The 18,293-nt window shown below is 44.5% G+C and overlaps 1 pseudogene; it reads right to left on the bottom strand.

The window, feature by feature from the left end:
- The window catches only part of LOC133108256 (sodium- and chloride-dependent betaine transporter-like), a 49,598-nt pseudogene that overhangs the window by 3,603 nt on the left and 27,702 nt on the right, over positions 1 to 18,293 (bottom strand).

Raw genomic sequence — 18,293 nt, 5'->3', positions numbered from 1 at the left:
ACCTCTGATTGTATCTCAGCTTATAATTATGTATTTGCTAAAAAAAATAGACCATATAACAATGACAGCAATGTTCCAGTTATTCTTTTTTAATAGCATTTAGCATTTAGCTCAACTGACAACCATTTATTCTACTCTGTTTAGCAGTGCCACCACACTGTCCCCTAATGGTCAAAGTATAGCACTGCACTATTTTTTTCATTCCACTGCAGTCATTGGAGGTGGAACAGCTTTCTCTGGCCTTTTTTTTCCGGCCTCTCTCTATGTGCTTTGGTGAGACAGAGGAGATATGTGCTTCGTATGAGACCTGAGATTGTTGTGATGATCAGACTGATGCAAGTTTGAACTCTTTCATATGGCCTGTTGTGCTGAACAAGGTAGTTAATCTGAACAACTTCAATCAACATTCAGGATTTAAAATTGGTAGAAATTAGTGCCATATGGGAAAATTGATAGTGTACACTGAAATGTATTTCTATCTCTCCCCAGCTATCTTCTCACCTGTGAGACCATCACAAACAATGCAGGTGAGGCAGAAGAGCAGGATAAAGATCTCTCTGCGCCCAACCCTCTGTAGTACTTTGGGAAACAGGTCCATCACCAATGTTATCACCACTTCCATCCCCACAAACTGAACAACAGACGGACAGCACAAGGTTCACCAGAGAGAAAGAATGGAAAAAACAAAAGAAAGATAATTGACCCACACTAATGTTTACCGTTTTCCTGCTTGTGTGAAACTATCCACAAATACATCTTTATTATTAATTATAAAATGTTCTCCAGTTAGTCAAGTTTTGCCAAGTAATCTAGCTGTGCTCTCTGGTAACCCAGCGTGATACCTTGCTAGCTCAGCACAGTTTTCCTTCATGTTGAGCAAGAACCAAACTGGATGGATCCAGAAGTAAACAGGGCCACAGACATTAGTAGTGGCAGCAGTATCACAGACTGAGCAGCCAGGAGAGGCGAGCCGCAGCCAGGAAACTGATTACCTGAGTGTCCAGGCCCAACAGGATGATCATAATGAAGAAGCAAGCGGCCCACAGCTGAGGTAGGGGCATCATTGCTACTCATTGCTACACAATGAATGCCAGACCAGACCAGGAGCAGGGAGCAGGGGAGAACAAAGAACACAGGAGGAAAGTGAAGTAGTCAGAAGGAATGGGAGAATAATAAATGAACCTGCCATTCTTACCCAGGTCATATTCCTTCACATCACAGTCACACAGTTCTGCATTAAGCAGATGCTGTTATGCAGAGCACCCTCCACAGATTACCTTTTTACATACTGTCTGTTAATACAGCTGGACATGTGAAGAGTTAATCACAATACGCGATAAATGCCAAATCCAACATAAGAATTGAATAACAGTGCCAAAACATATTGGTCAACGATGTGACTTGTTATTTTGATGTCCGAAACACATTCATGACATAAAAGCCCAGCGGCTAGGGAGGAGTTTCTTGCAAAAAAAAGTTAATTCAAAAGAAAATCTGAGCTATGATAACATTACTATATATCATACTGTGAATTACACTATAGTGGCCTATTTTTGTCAGACTAATCAGTAGGCTGTTACATGTTTTAAATGTCATGGTTGTCTAACAGTAGATATGCAATGGATCAGCTGAGCAACAGTTGCAGATGAAAATAAAACCGTATTTTATCATACTATAGATAGGTCTATTATTGTCAGACTAATCAGTTGGCCATTATTTATACAGACAGTCCTGCTGGGTAACAATTACAGTCAGGCTGGAAAAAACTGCATAATTTAAAACATTCAGACATTTTCCAAAGTGGATCAATTCTCAGGATTTTGCACATAAGTCTCTAGAGTTTGCAAAGAATGGTACCAAAGCAAAAAAAAAAAAAAAGATCCAGTGAGCAGCTGTTCTGCAGACAGAAACACCTTATTAATGGGAGAACACAAACACTGGCAAAAGCTGACAGGAAGGTGACAGTAATGCAAATAACCACATGACCACAGTGGTATGCAGAACCATCTCTGAACACACAACGCATCATAATGCTAAGTGGATAGGTCACAACAGTAGAAGTCTAAGAAATAAGTCTAATAAATACATTTGACATACTGTACAAAGTACCTGATTCTGCCACTTCTGCTATGGGGACACCCTGCTCATGTGCCATGAACCCCAGCACAGAAAAAAACACAAATCCTGCCACCAGGCTGGTCCCGCTGTTCAGCAGACACAGCCATAAACTGTCCCTGTAGAAACACCACCAGGAGGATAAATCTCTGACCAGCTCTCATTTTTGCATTTATTTTGTTCCACGGTGAAAAAAATTAGGTGCTCACTGCCATGTGTCATGCAGGATATGTCAGGCCCCAGAACACTGAACTCAAGAGCAAGATCACAGAAGTTAATGTTAAAGTCTTTATTAACTTCAGAGCAGTTCAGACAGGCAGTTCAGCAAACAGTAATGGTAGAGATTAGGAAGTTTGTAAGTGAGTCCAGGCAAAGATTCGGTTTCCAGGCAAACAGGTAATACAAGGATAATCCAGAGAGTGGTCGAGGTCACAGGCAAAGGGATGAAAACAGACAGAAACAAAATCCAAAAAACTGAAGGGAAGCCAAACACAGCGAAGGAATCAGGGCTGGTCAGCTTGCTGGCTTCCTCTGGTATTGCGGAATATGTGGCTGTAAAGTAATTTAACCCAGGAGCATGCACCATTAACCCCCACTATCTCCGCACCCATACGGGCAGGAGCCTGTGGGGGAAGACTCAGGCCTCCAGCCGTTAAAACTCGTTACGACGGGGCAACATTCTTTACGGCACAGAGAGGTTGGGAGGAAATACTTCCTGCTAGGCCCTGACCTTCTCCTGAACCCCCTTTCTTACTCCCTCCCTCTCAGATCTCCCTCTTCCTCAGTCACTAAATGATGTGTACAGCACTGGATGTTTCATGACGAAGTCAGTTTAGATAATATTCATGTTTGGTATTATTCTGATTGTTTCAGTGCGACTGGTGCAATGGTTTTATTTCTGCAACAGCAAACCCTGGACATCATAACCAACCAGGAACCAGAAAGAAACTGTGTGGAGCTCTGCCCCAGTGAAAGCCATGTGCCTCAACCCCCCTGCGTTTCCTGGGGAGGCGTGGCTCCAAATTCCAGATGGGTGACCCATTTTTAGGGTTAACATCAAAGGCCAGATTTTGGATTTAAGGACAGTAAACTAAGCAATCTGGGAGAATGCAATCAGCCTCCCGTGCACACAGTGCACGTAATTTCTACGTACAGAGTGTCTGTAGCCAGACTCCCGTATGTAGCTTTTATTACCAGGTATGACTTTTAAGACTCCGTAATTTGGTTTCCATTGTAATGTTTTTTATTTGGAACTAGTGTATACTTACGTATGTAACTTGCCTGGTAAAATAAATTGTTAAAACTTGATCGGTGTGGTTTCGCTTACTGACACTCAATGTTATACAGGGAATGCTTGGTTTACCCCCTCAAACTGGTCAAGGGAGGATGAATATTTACGCTTCATGTATCACGGTGTATAGCACCCGTAGACCTATGATGGTAAATCCCTCGCCTCCACGTGGTAGTTCATTCATGTCGAGCACAGCCGAAGCTAGGTTGGTCTGCTTGGGTCCCTAGGCTGTAAACAGATATACAAGAGTAGCAAGAGTAGCTATTCCTGCGACCTCTGTGATGACTATAGATATCTAGTCAGTTCGTGAGACGTGCACATAACGCGCGATGTGACATGCAGCGGTACCAGCAGAGGACTGTTCGGAGAGTAAATCTCAGTACAGGATTCCTATAGCGATCAAGTCAAAATTATCAATAAGAAATCTATCTAATGTGGATAACTAATCTAAATCATTATTCTAAAATGGAGTCAGATAAACGAAGGTGAATCTATTGGCCCTATTGTGGAGATACTTGGTCAGCCCGGACCAGTAAAGAGCGGAAGGCAGAGTGGTACTACTGCCTTTGTATCGTGGTTTATTTATTGGCTGATCTAGAATCTCCGCATAGGGGCCACTAATTTTTAACCCTATTAGTATTCTTTCAGCAACACCAGAAGGACGAGCACGCTGATACCTTCAGCCCTCGCTAAATTCCGTCGTTGGGTTAGCGTGGGGTTTTACAAAGGAAATCCAAAAAACAGAAGTCGAAAACAAAGTAGGTCACACAGGAGATCAGACAGAAAAATGCTGAATGGCTATAGCACATGACAATCTGGCAATGAGTGAGACAAACAGGGGTTTAAATGCATAGGTAACAAGAGGTAATAACAATCAGGCAAAACAATCCAGGTGAAACAAATGACAGTGAATGAATTAACTGACGATGGTGAGCACAGAGGGTAAGAAAGAATGAAAACGCTAAGAACGTAGACGCAAATAGATAATAGAACCTGACAGGATATGTGTTGGTATCTGAGTATTACACTGGACAGAGATGCATATTTATAGTTAAGAACCTGTCCGTTTTCCTGCACATCTGTACTGCGGGTAAGCTTGTCCTTACTTGTAGCAGTTGTTGTAATAGGTGTTGTAGCTACCCAGGACAGTCAGAGAACCCACTACAACACTGTAGGAGAAGATCTGAGCTCCTGCGTCCATCCACACCTGCAGTGACATCAGAAACCTTGAACACATTGGGTGTTGCTTCAATGAACTTTGTCCCTGGCTGGGTGAAAAGGTGCAGCTGGTGTTACGGAGTACTTACCTGTGGGTCTGCCAGGTGGGAGGGGTCAGGGTACAGGTAGAACTCCACCCCCTGCAGAGCTCCAGGTAGAGTTAGCCCTCATATCAACAACACCAAAAGCATCAGGTATGGGAAGGTAGCTGTGAAATAAACTGCCTGGTGGAAGAGAGAGAGAAAGAGAGAGAGAAATGATGGTTCATTTCTATGGAGAAATGTTTTAAATAAATAAAAAGTATGAAACATGAATATTAAATGTCAGTCTGGTGTATACTGTATGACCCTGTTTGAGTCTGTTAAATTAAAGTTCCACACCCGTCACTATGCGTTGAGTCTCTTACTTTGTCGGTCTCAATCTTCTGAGAGGGAACCTGTATAAGGAAATTGATTGGAGAAATCCACACAGTGATCTGAAGCACAGAGAGTCGCCGATAGGGACCTCGGCAGAAGCATTTCATTGCACTGGCTTTGACAGATAGTAGCATGTGCAATACTACAGGAGGCACCCGCATACTATACTGTAGTACACCGCAGTGCTACTCCACTTCAGTTGACATTCACTTCTCACAACTTTTCTTACTCCACTCACAGAGTCACTGCCGAGAAGCTATTTTTATCATGGCTTTCAGCCTTCAACAAAAAGCTTCCAGGCTAGCCCGAAACCAATTTAGCCAGCTACACACACTTCTAAATTTCTTCACTTAGCCTACATTAGCCAGTTGCTACATGGCTCTTTCTAAGACCGCTTCCCTCGACTTATCCAACAAGGTACGGTTGCGCGCCGGACTGTGTGTGATGCTCTCATCACAGCCAAAGAGTACCACTCTCTGTGTCATGTGCTTGGGCGTAATTGCTTGCTGCTGCCCAGATAGCTGCAGAGGCATGGACTCATTGCTACAAACGGCAATGACCTTGGTCAATACTCCGATAAAGAGTCCGATATAGGTCCTCCCCCAGGACCTCAAAAACAGTTTGCATTGAAGCTTGTCTGTTTCTTTGTCCTGTGCCAGATTGCCTTGCTCCTTGCCTTCGTGCTCGTGTCTTGTTTTCTTGCGGTTGATTTCCCAGTGCCTGTTTCCATAGTTTCCTGTCCCGCTTCCAAGCCTGCTCTCCTAGTCCTGTTCCAGTCCCTTTGCCCAGCCTGTGGTCCTCCGCCCTTCTCCTCCTCCAAGCCCCATCTCAATTCCTGCCTTTCCTCTCAGACTGATCTCCTGGTTTAGACCCTCACCTCTATTTGACTTTGTCTCGCCTGCTCTTCATCACCCTGTCCGCCCAGACCCTTGCCTGTCCCTTGTGTGTTATTCCTGTTTGCTGGCTACTGAATCTGGACAGTGACCTTGTTAATGAAGATCCCTTTCGATCAATTCCGAGTTTGCGCATGGTTCCCGATTCTGTTTGCGACAGCCTGCTTCCGCTGTGTTTTTGAGTCATTGTAGCAATCATGTAAATTTCGCTACTCTCAAATTCTATGACCTCACTGCAGTAGGCGACCAACATATATAACATTCTTATACATGTTTTTATCGAAAAAAATTGTTTTAATATTAACTTAATTATAAGGCTAATATCCAGAAGAGAATGAAAAAGTTATCTGGTTGGGACGTTGGCCGTTTCGGTTTTGGTTATCTGGTGAATCGATTAACCATGCCCATCCCTACGAGTGTTCTTGATCTCTTGACCGTTAAATGTTGAATAGCTGTATTTTTTTGTTTTGTTTTGTGGTCAACAAACATTTATTTTAAAGCAATCAATAAAATATTTTAAGTTTAAATTTAGTTCTGTGGTTAGCGATTGTAGTTAGCAAACTACACTGTTGACGTGACTCTTATACTCTTTATACACAAGCTTACTTTTTCCATTAGCTACCGTATTTTCACTTGAGAAATTACATTTGGGGAATTTGCCAATGCTTCCTTGTCTCCTTGATTTTTTGAACAGGTGTTCAACAGGTGAATTTCTGGACAGGTGGTATGATATTTTGGGACAAGTATTAGCAGACTGTTCCTTTCACCCCATTAGGAGGTGGATGAGAGGTGATCCGCTTCCAATGTGAAGTTTGAAATGGGATGAACTGTAACTGCTGTGGCTGTGCTTCTTGTTCCAGTGGATGTTCTTCATTTATTAATGTATTTTCAAGTGTAATGATCATCATGGTGCAGCCTGTAGCCTAGTGGCTAAGGTGCATTACTGGGTCAAGCCCTGGTGTAGCCATAATAAGATCCACACAGTTGTTGGGCTCTTGAGCAAGACCCTTAACCTCAGACATAAAAGACTATGGGCTTGCAGTGTGTTCTGCAGGTGGAGTTATAGCACGTACAAAACATTTCATACTTTACCTGAGTTCCAGGTGTTGGAGCAGCTGGCCCAGGGCAGCTCAGAGCTGAAGGAGAAGTAGAGGTAGAAGAGGGCCCAGGCCAGGATGATCATATAACAGATGACATTGTAAATCATGATCAGCTGACCAGCATAGCCAACCCCTGAGACAAATACACAAATACACACACTTAATTAACACCTGGTTATGCAATCATCGTTTTGAACAGCAACTTGTACAATTAATGGTTATGCACATGCCTGCTGTGGTTCCTCTTCACCTTTGCACTCCTGATAATAGCATTGATGTCTTCTGCTTTGAGAGACACACTGAGCATATAACAAACTCCAGTAATATACTGTGAATATTTCTTGCAATTAGCCCATTGAGTTGAATCAACCTTTTAGCCTAACAGAGTTAGAGTCTGACAGAAGTATAAGAGCTATAGTTATAATAGATTCATTTTCCTGGGTGAACTTTGGTTTGGGAGAATATTCTATCCCCCTCCTGTATGGCAACCAAGCGCTGTAACCCTACTGCTGATTATCCATTTGCTCCCAGTGTATTGACTGACCTCACTCCGTTTTATAGACTGTAGACACCAAGGAGCCTCCTCTAAAGTGAACATACTGCATTTAGTTCTGTGGTTAGAGACTGTAGTTAGCAAACTACACTGTTGACTCCACCTCTCCATACTTGGATGCAAGGCAGCGGAAATTGGCCTGACATCAGGGCGCTCAACACACAAGAAGAGTCCGACAGCCTAGAGCAACAATTAATAACCACTCCTCACTAATAGCAACAGTGTACTTTCTCTTGTTTGCATTTTATATGAGCATATTGAGTTTGGAGATTTGCATGTGAGAATAACTGAACTCAATCACACAGGGGGATTTTGTCTCTTCTCTCCATTGCTCCCTGTCGGTAAAGCCAAAGTGATCTCAGTTTTATCCATTTGCCCACAGAGGTTTCTGGCCTCTCACCCTCAGCCAATGGGCACAGCTTCCTCCAGCAGGTGATGCCCCCCTCCCGGGTGTACTGCCCCATGGCAGTCTCCAGCAGGAACAGGGGTATCCCACAGGTCACCACAAAGACCAAATATAGCACAAGGAATGCTCCTGCAGATACACCCACAATCAAAGGTAACGTATGAGATAAATTCAGTTAGCAGTCTCATGACTGGTATTTGAACAAAACCTGAGATGTTTGCTTTCAGGGTGTCAGTAATGTGTGACTGTGTAAGAGACTGAAGTACTAAACACACCATTGAGAATATCAATATGTAATATGTAAATCAATAGTATTAGTATTATGTAAATATTAAAAGTACCTGTGTACGTATTATGTACGTACACAGGTACTTTTAATATTTACATAATACTACTGACAGACACCTCGTACATAAGCACAGTGTACCTGAGATACTGAGCTAATGTACTGTCGGGGACTGGCGGAGAACCAGGAGCGACTAAGGGTAATACCTTATAACGTGTCCGCCACAAAATCCCGGGAGGTAAGGGAAACAGAAAATATGGGGGCAACATGGCTCAGGCAGTAAGAGCAGTCGTCTGGCAGTTGGAGGGTTGCCGGTTCTATCCCCCGCCCGGGCTGTGTTGAAGTGTCCCTGAGCAAGACACCTAACCCCCAAATGCTCCCGATGAGCTGGTCAGCGCCTTGCATGGCAGCCAATCGCCGTCGGTGTGGGAGTGTGTGTATGAATGGGTAAATGAGAAGCATCAATTGTACAGCGCTTTGGATAAAGGCGCTATATAAATGCCAACCATTTACCATTTACTCCCCTGGCACTAATGAGTCCCTGCCCTCTGGTGGCCATAGCCGGTCAGTAACGAATGAGTGACGGGGCCTTAAAGAATCCATCCATCCATCCATCCATTATCTGAACCCGCTTATCCTGAACAGGGTCGCAGGGGGGCTGGAGCCTATCCCAGCATACATTGGGCGAAAGGCAGGAATACACACTGGACAGGTCGCCAGTGCATCGCAGGGCACACTCATGCAAAAGCTGACCTGCTGCCTGGCTCATCCTCCTTAGCACTGCCTGACTCTTTCTGCCGCATTGCTTGTGTGACCTGGTATAACACCACTCGATTACGCCACCTTGGGAATTGTGCCCAAGGAAATAGTTTAAGAATCGAGGATTGGTGATCAATCCCCACATAGGTATGATCAAGTACATGAACAAGCAGAGACGTGAATTCAAGAATAAAAACAGAGTTTATTTCTTACAATCCAAAAAAACACAGTTGAAAACCCACACAAAAACCCATTGGATCCCCAAACTTATAAAATTAGCCGATAGGTCTTCCCCGCCGCTAGGGGCGCTACTGGGTGCTTGCGGGTACGGGTCCATGGAGGGTGGAGGACTTACTGGAAGTGGAACCAAAAGGTTGCTCACTCGTGAAGGTGCGAGCAGACATACACACACACACGCACTGTACATCGGTGAGATACGGACACGGTGAATCAAATATTCTACTTCTACACACACATACTATAACATGCAATGAAAAGAACGGCACCACTTCCGACGGCGCCGTAGCAACGTCCACACCAAACCAGATCCCAAACCACGCACTGCAACGTAAACAGTAAGCCGCCCCAAAGCCCCAACTCGATCAACCGTTGGTTTGTCAGTAATAAGGATATATTAAAACATATATATATATGTATATTAACATATATTAATTACAAATACAGTGGGAGCAATAATTATTTGATCCCTTGCAGATTTTGTAGGTTTGCTCACTTACAAAGAATGAAACTGTGTAGACTTTTAATCATAGGTACATTTTAACATTGAGAGACAGAATATCTAATAATAATAATCCACAATAACAACATCATGTAAATTTTATGAATTTAATATCATATTTTCACATGAAATAAGTATTTGATCCATAGAACAATAGGACTTAATACTTGGTGGAGAAACCTTTGTTGGCAAGCACAGAGGTCAGATGTTTGTTGTACTTCTTCACCAGGTCACACATCTTGGGAGGGATTTTGGTCCACTCCTCTTGGCAGATCCTCTCCAAATCCTTAAGGTTACGAGGCTGTCGCTTGGCAACTCAAAGCTTCAGCTCCCTCCACAGATTTTTGATGGGATTTAGGTCTGGAGACTGGCTAGGCCACTCCAGGACCTTAATATGCTTCTTTTTGAGCCACTCCTTTGTTGCCTTGGCCGTATGTTTTGGGTCATTGTCATGTTGGAAGACCCATCCACGACCCATTTTCAGTGCTCTCACTGAGGGAAGTCGCCCTAAATTTCCTGGGACATGGCCCCATTCATCCTCCCCTCGATATGGTGAAGTTGTCCTGTCCCCTTAGCTGAGAAACACCCCCAAAGCATAAGGTTTCCACCTCCATGCTTCACAGTGGGGATGGTGTTCTTGGGGTTGTACTCAGCATTTCTCTTCCTCCAAACACGGCGAGTCGAGTTGATGCCAAATAGCTCTATTTTGGTCTCACCTGACCACATCACCTTCTCCCAAGCCTCCTCTGGATCATCCAGGTGTTCTTTGGCAAACTTCAGATGGGCCTGTACATGTGCCTTCTTCAGCAGAGGAACCATGCGCGTGCAGCAGGATTTTAATCCTTCACGGTGTAGTGTGTTACTGATGGTTCTCTTCGTGACTGTGGTCCCAACTGCCTTCAGGTCATTAACAAGCACCTCCTGTATAGTACCGGTCTGATCCCTGACCTTTCTCATGATCATTGATATCCCACGAGGCAAGATCTTGCGTGGAACCCCAGACCAAGGGAGATTGGCGGTGACTTTGCGTTTCTTCCATTTTCTAATAATTGCTTCAACAGCTGTTAACTTCTCATCACCGTGGAGCCAGAACAGACAGTAGTCGTGAGCGTGAGGTGGAGGTTTGGAGAGGGGGAGGTGCCAAGCGGCCTGTGGAGGCTGAATGAAGAGGTCTGGCAGGGGTGTAGGGTCTGATGATTTTTTGTAGGTAAGCTGGGGAAGACCCCTTAACTGCTTGGAAGGCTAGCACAAATGTTTTGAATTTGATGCGAGCCATGACAGGCAGCCAGTGTAGGGAAGTAAGCAGGGAGTGAGTATTTGGGAAGGTTGAAGACCAGACGAGCTGCTGCATTCTGGATAAGTTGGAGGGGTCTGATGGCGGACGCTGGGAGGCCAGCCAAGAGGGAATTGCAGTAGTCCAGGCGGGACAGAACCATTGCTTGGACCAGGAGCTGGGTCGAGTAGGGGGTGAGAAAGGGGCGGATTCTCTGTATGTTGTATAGGAAGAACCTGCATGACCGGGTCACCGCCGCAATGTTCTCGGAAAGGGACACTCTGCTGTCCATCACCACGCCGAGGTTCCTTGCACTGGGTGATGGCGTGAGTGTGGTATCCCCGAGGGAAATGGAGAGATCCAGGTGGGGAGAGGTATTAGCAGGGATGAATATAATTTCAGCTCTGGATGTCACTCAGGCAAGCAGAGATACGAGCAGAAACCTGTGTATCAGATGGTGGGAACGAGATGAAGAGTTGGGTATCATCCGCATAGCAGTGGTAGGATAGCCCATGTGCAGTGATCACAGGGCCAAGGGAACGAGTGTAAAGAGAAAAAAGAAGCGGGCCTAGGACTGAGCCCTGGGGAACTCCTGTGGCAAGGGGCCGAGGTGTCGATACCATACCAGCCCAGGCAACCTGGAAGGAGCGACCAAAGAGGTAGGACTCAATCCAGTCCAGGGCTGTGCCACAGATGCCCATTGCTGACAGGGCAGACAGGAGGATGGAGTGATCCACAGTGTCGAAGGCAGCAGAGAGATCTAGAAGAATGAGGACAGAGGAGAGGGAGGCTGCTCGTGCAGCATGGAGCGACTCACTGATGGAGAGGAGCGCGGTCTCTGTCGAGTGGCCCGATCTGAAGCCAGACTGATGGGGGTCTAGCAGGTTGTTGAGTAGAAGCAGCTCGTTCTATGGTTTTAGAAAGAAAAGGAAGAAGAGATACCGGGCGGTAGTTCAGGATGATGGAGGGATCCAGGGTAGGCTTTTTTAGCAATGGAGTGATGTGGGCCCTCTTGAAGGATGCTGGAAAACAGCCGGAAGACAGGGAGGAGTTGACAAGGGAGGTGACAAATGGGAGAATGTCTGGTGTGATAGTCTGGAGAAGAGAAGAGGGGATAGGGTCAAGGGCACAGGTTGTAGGGCGGTGGGAGAGCAGGAGTTGAGAAACATCAGAGTCTGTAAGGGGGGAGAAAGTGGAAAAGGAAGGGATGGGCCTAGAGGGGGGGAAGGGCTCAGTAAGGGGGGCGGTGGTTGTAAAGGATCTGCGGATGACTGTGACCTTCTCATCGAAAAAGTCAGCAAAGTCATCAGAAGCGAAGGAGGACTGAGGTGGAGGAGGCGGTGCGTTGAGGAGAGAGTAGAAAATTGAGAACAGTTTCCGGGGGTTAGAAGCGGAGTTCTGAATTTGTGTCTGATAGTATTTGGCTTTGGCGGCAGTGACAGCAGAAGAGAATGCCGCCAGGAGAGACTGGTAAATTGTGAGGTCTGAAGGGTCTCTGGATTTTCCCCATTTCCTCTCCGCTGCTCGGAGGCTGGTCCTGGAGGTACAGAGGGTGTCAGATATCCAAGGACTGGGAGGGTATGCTGTCACTCCCATGAGGCCATTGCTCATATTGCATGCTATTGCTACATTTGCAAGTAGCATTTGCTCAAATTATCCTGCTTACTCCTATGTCATGCCTTCAGAATTTTTTTGCGCTCCTACCACAACCCCAGCATCCAACTATGAGCTCTACTTCTCAAGAGCCTGATGATGGGGGGTTTGTAGTCACTCCCTGTTTTGGCTGGCTGACAGGGAAGTGATGATAGGCAGAGCCCTGATACCAAAGTTTGCATTTACATTAAACCTCAAAGTATATTTCTTAATTCAGAGTTGTCTGACTGAATGTGGCTAGCAAATTTCACCATCTGCATTGTTGGCCCCCTAGATTTGAGTCATTGAGTACAGAACAGTTTTTATGTCACTATCTCCTGGGCTTGGAAAAAATTAAATGTAATACTTTAAAATTTTAAATTTTAAATTGTTGACAAGCATGCAAAATCCCTTTGGAATCCATCAGCATGGGAAAAGCCAAAAATCTGACTCTAATTGACCATGACAAGTCTGGTAATGGGCGTAAAATAAAATACATAAATGGTTAAACATACCACTTAGCACTGTAAGGCCAGTAATAACAATTTAAACATCTGGAATGGTTGCAAACTTGCCAGGAAGAGGACGCAAGTGTGCATTGTCCCAATGGCCAGTGAGGAAGATGGTGAGGGAGATAATAAATAACCCACGGATCAAATTATATGAAATTATACTATATAGCAAGTAACTGGAGACTTTGGTCCCTTAAATATGGCATGCAGCTTGACGTCATATTCCATCAACAAAAATCTCAATTTAAATACCAGTGCGATTTAATGCATGTTTTTTGTTTACTTTTATCATACATTGTTTAAACTGACCTCACACACAATATCTCATTCACTGTGGAATAACTATGTGACTGTTAAGTACCAAAAAAAGCATTTTTGTACTTGCTCGCATCAGTTGAACATAGCTGGGAAAAAAGCTAAATATATATATATATATATATATATGATATGATTTTTAAATGCACACTTTTCAAAAAGATGAAAGAAAGTGTGTTGGGAAGCAAAATCAGGTTTGTTACCAGGATGTAACCCATTAAAAAATACTTAACAAATCTGAAAAATATTATTTAGTTGGTCATCAACTCTTCCATCTCTGTGGCAGTAGTCGCAAGCACTCGCTCAGCCATTTGCTTCTGGGTCAGGGGGAGGTCATCACCAGGGTGACACAGATCAGACCATCTCTGTCAGCAGAAAAATAATAATGGTAGGGATCTTGATAAGCAAGTGTTTTACACAATATAAATATGTAATGTATTTACAATATACAAAACAATGCCAATGATCTGTAAAATATTAAAAATCAAGTTTATTAAAAAAAGAGAAAAGAGAAACTCCAACTTCCACCCATTGTTTGGATCTGCTTCTAGGTCCATTCAGAACCAAACCAAAATGATGACATAGCATACTGATCATATATTTAATATAACAACAACCTGTTAGACCCCCATCAGTCTGGCTTCAGATCGGGCCACTCGACAGAGACTGCGCTCCTCTCCGTCAGTGAGTCACTTCATGCCGCACGAGCAGCCTCCCTCTCCTCTGTCCTCATTCTTCTAGATCTCTCTGCTGCCTTCGACACTGTGGATCACTCCATCCTCCTGTCTGCCCTGTCAGCAATGGGCATCTGTGGCACAGCCCTGGACTGGATTGAGTCCTACCTCTCTGGTCGCTCCTTCCAGGTTGCCTGGGCTGGTTCGGTATCGACACCTCGGCCCCTTGCCACAGGAGTTCCCCAGGGCTCAGTCCTTGGCCCACTTCTTTTTTCTCTCTACACTCGCTCCCTTGGCCCTGTGATCACTGCACATGGGCTATCCTACCACTGCTATGCGGACGATACCCAACTCTTCGTCTCGTTCCCGCCGTCTGATACGCAGGTTTCAGCCCGTATCTCTGCTTGCCTGAGGGACATCCAGAGCTGGATGGACAACCACCATCTAAAGCTCAACCCAGGTAAAACTGAAATGATATTCATCCCTGCTAATACCTCTCCCCATCTGGATCTCTCCATTTCCCTCGGGGATACCACACTCACGCCGTCACCCAGTGCAAGGAACCTCGGCGTGGTGATGGACAGCAGACTGTCCCTTTCCGAGAACATTGCGGCGGTGACCCGGTCTTGCAGGTTCTTCCTATACAACATACGGAGAATCCGCCCCTTTTTCACCCCCTACTCGACCAAGCTCCTGGTCCAAGCGATGGTTCTGTCCCGCCTGGACTACTGCAATTCCCTCTTGGCTGGCCTCCCAGCGTCCGCCATCAGACCCCTCCAACTCATCCAGAATGCAGCAGCTCGTCTGGTCTTCAACCTTCCCAAATACTCACATGTCACCCCCCTGCTTACTTCCCTCCACTGGCTGCCTCTCATGGCTCGCATCAAATTCAAAACATTGGTGCTAGCCTTCCAAGCAGTTAAAGGGTCTTCCCCAGCTTATCTACAAAAAATCATCAGACCCTACACCCCTGCCAGACCTCTTCGTTCAGCCTCCACAGGCCGCTTGGCACCTCCCCCTCTCAGAACCTCCACCTCACGCTCACGACTACTGTCTGTTCTGGCTCCACGGTGGTGGAACGAACTCCCCGTTGAGGTCAGAACTATAGAATCTCTCCCCACCTTCAAGCGCAAGCTGAAGACACACCTCTTCAAGCAGCACCTCTCCCCATCCCTCCCTACCTCCCTGTGAACCTTAATTGTTGTCTCTGTGACTTGCTCTGTGTATCGGTATTTTTAGTTGGCTAGGTAAGCAGTGTTTGGATAGTTAACTTTGGTGACTTTTGCTCTGTTTGTTTGTTCGTTCAAAAAAAAAAAAAAAAAAAAAAAAAAAATGGCCCTTGTCCTTATCTTTGTTGTACAGGTAGCAGTTGAAATTGTACTTACCTCTAGGGTCTTTCAGCGAACTTATCCCTGGTTATGGGTATGCACTTTGTTGTACGTCGCTCTGGATAAGAGCGTCTGCCAAATGCCAATAATGTAATGTAATGTAATATAAAATACATGAGTGAATAGGTTTTACTTCAAAAGATGGGTTTTTCTTTTCTAGCATAAGCTGTCAGTAGATAAGACTGATAGTGTGCTGCCTAGGTAGGAGTAAGAATGGAAACAGACTATGGAATGGTAACAGACTACACTATTTTTCACAACATATTGTACAGGACAGACAGCTCTATCCACATCCACCTGCCTTGAATTTGGCTCATTGCATATCTACTGATGTTGTGAGTGTGTGTGTGTGTATGTGTGTGTGTGTGTACAATTTGGTAAAAGCTTTCAGCACAGCTGTGGAGACACAGGATCCAGGCCTCACCTGTCTGTGAGTGCCAGTGCTGATGGAGAGCTTGACCAGACTCCACCCCGGCACCTGTACAACAGAGGAGAGGGCCAGCAGCCAGCCCAGCACGTATGTACGACCCTTTTAAAATGTCAAATTACATGGAAAAATCAGTTTAATTAATTTAATCAAATTAATTAATTGAATGTATAAAGTGCAGTCCGTAAACATTTGGATGGTGGTATAATTTTTGTTCTTTTCACTAATGACAAATCAGAAACAGCTGAGAAGTCAGACTCACCAGGGTCACCAGTAGGGTGAAGTGGAGCCAGCAGAGCTTAAAGATGAGGCTGGGCCGTTCCCCGGTCATGTCCTCGATCACATCCATCATGCGCTCTGCCCCTGCTCCAGGGCAAACAGGAATAACGGTGAGTGTAGTGTGTCATGCATAACGGGAGATTCCACTAGGGGGAAAAACCCTCAAAAAAGGCAGAGAATGGGTGCAGAAGCCAAAAGGTTTAAGATATCTCCGCTTGTGCGTACCCCTAGTGGCCAGCTATACAATTATTTAAGGGCACCCCTGGATGACGCAAGCAGCATTTGCCAGTTGAAGACAGGTGCATACCTGAAGGACAATGAGCTGAAATAGTTATTTTTCACAAGCTTCACTTTATAGTTTCAATTGTTTTCATTTATTTAGGAAAGGAATCCATAAGCCATTTCTAGAAGTGCTTTGTTTTGGGTTGTCGCGACGTATCCTTTTTTGTTTGGGCTATTTTCCACCTGTTATATAGTCTATCCTGCATAGCATATGCCTAGTATTTGAGCTACAAACATAGCCTATACACGCACACTCATTCATTAGTCCGTTAAACACTGTCAATCTGGAAGACTGGATACTTTGAACAAATCAAGAAGAAGCAATCAACTACCGTGAGTAGCCCAATGCAATGATAAATGAAGTAAAACTGAATTAAAGTGAACTTAGTTATAACTCGTCTCGGTGATAGAAAACAGCTTTTAGAAATAGTAGACAAGGCTGTCACAATGGGAAATGAATGATGACAAATTGCAAAATTTTGTTTTGTAAGCACAGTGGAGCAGTGTGTTATGGAACTGTTGTATCTCTGCCTTGAAGTTTCCCCTTTTGAAGTGGTTTTGACTGTTCTTGGTATCCATGGTGATTAATTTGCATTATTCTGGAGGCACTAGATACCATTTTCTTTACTAATCAAATCAGTAATTGTTCTTTTGCATGTATGAACCCCCAGCCATTTTTAATATATATGGCAAAAAACGTCAGTAACTAGTAGCTTTGAATTCAGAGATATTCTACCATTCTCTGTATGTTTATTTTTGCACAATTTGAATTTCATACATTTGATATATTTTTTCGATATTCATTTTATACATAATTCCATTTTCATGGCCTCTTCTGTACATTGTGACTACTATTGTTTCCATTTTTTCATTTTATATTTCCAGTGTTGCATTGGAAAGGTATAGTTTGTTGGAAGATACACTGTTTGTGCAGTAATGTGTTAATACAGACAGCGATCTTCCTAAATCCATTCAGCAAAGTCCTGCACTCACCAAACAGCCAGCCCATGGCCAGAACCTTGAACACACACACGAAGAACATACAGGCCCCATTACAGGCATAGTCGTCCAGGAGCTGGAACACATACATCCCCCCCTGGTGGACAGAATGGGAAAGGACAAGAATAGATATAATAGGAAAAAAAGGTCAGGGTGAGACCAGAGATGGAATATGGAGATATGCTGCCACAATGAATATCAGGTTTCACTTTCAAGGGGTGACTATAAGCACTAAAACTGGGTTAAACAGAGCAGAATGAATGGTGGTCAATGGAAGTTTTCCATGAAAACAGCTCAGTCAGAGAAAATTCATAGTCAACACTGGATAACTCTGTCGAACAGAGTTCGAACACAGCCTCATATCTCTCTCCAGCTGTCTTCTCACCTGTGTGACCGTCACCAGCTCCAAGACGAAGCAGGTGAGGCAGAAGAGCAGGAGGAAGATCTCTCTGCGCCCAGCCCTCCGTAGTACTTTGGGAAACAGGTCCATCACCGACGTCATCAGCACCTCTATCCCCACAAACTGAACAACAGACAGACAATATAAGGTTAATATAAGGAGAGAGGCAGGGAAAGGGAGATAGAGGGAAAAGAGGATAAGAAAAGGATGAGAGAGAGAGAAGACACACACTAATGTTTTCCTGCTTGTGATAAACTATCAAGAAATACATATTTATTAGTGTGATTGCGAAGAAACACACTACTGTTATTCAAAATTCAAGTTTAGTGGGCTAGC

This window comes from Conger conger, chromosome 13, assembly GCF_963514075.1.
Source record: "Conger conger chromosome 13, fConCon1.1, whole genome shotgun sequence".
Classification (NCBI taxonomy): Eukaryota; Metazoa; Chordata; class Actinopteri; order Anguilliformes; family Congridae; genus Conger; species Conger conger.
This window is presented reverse-complemented; position numbering and strand designations above follow the sequence as displayed.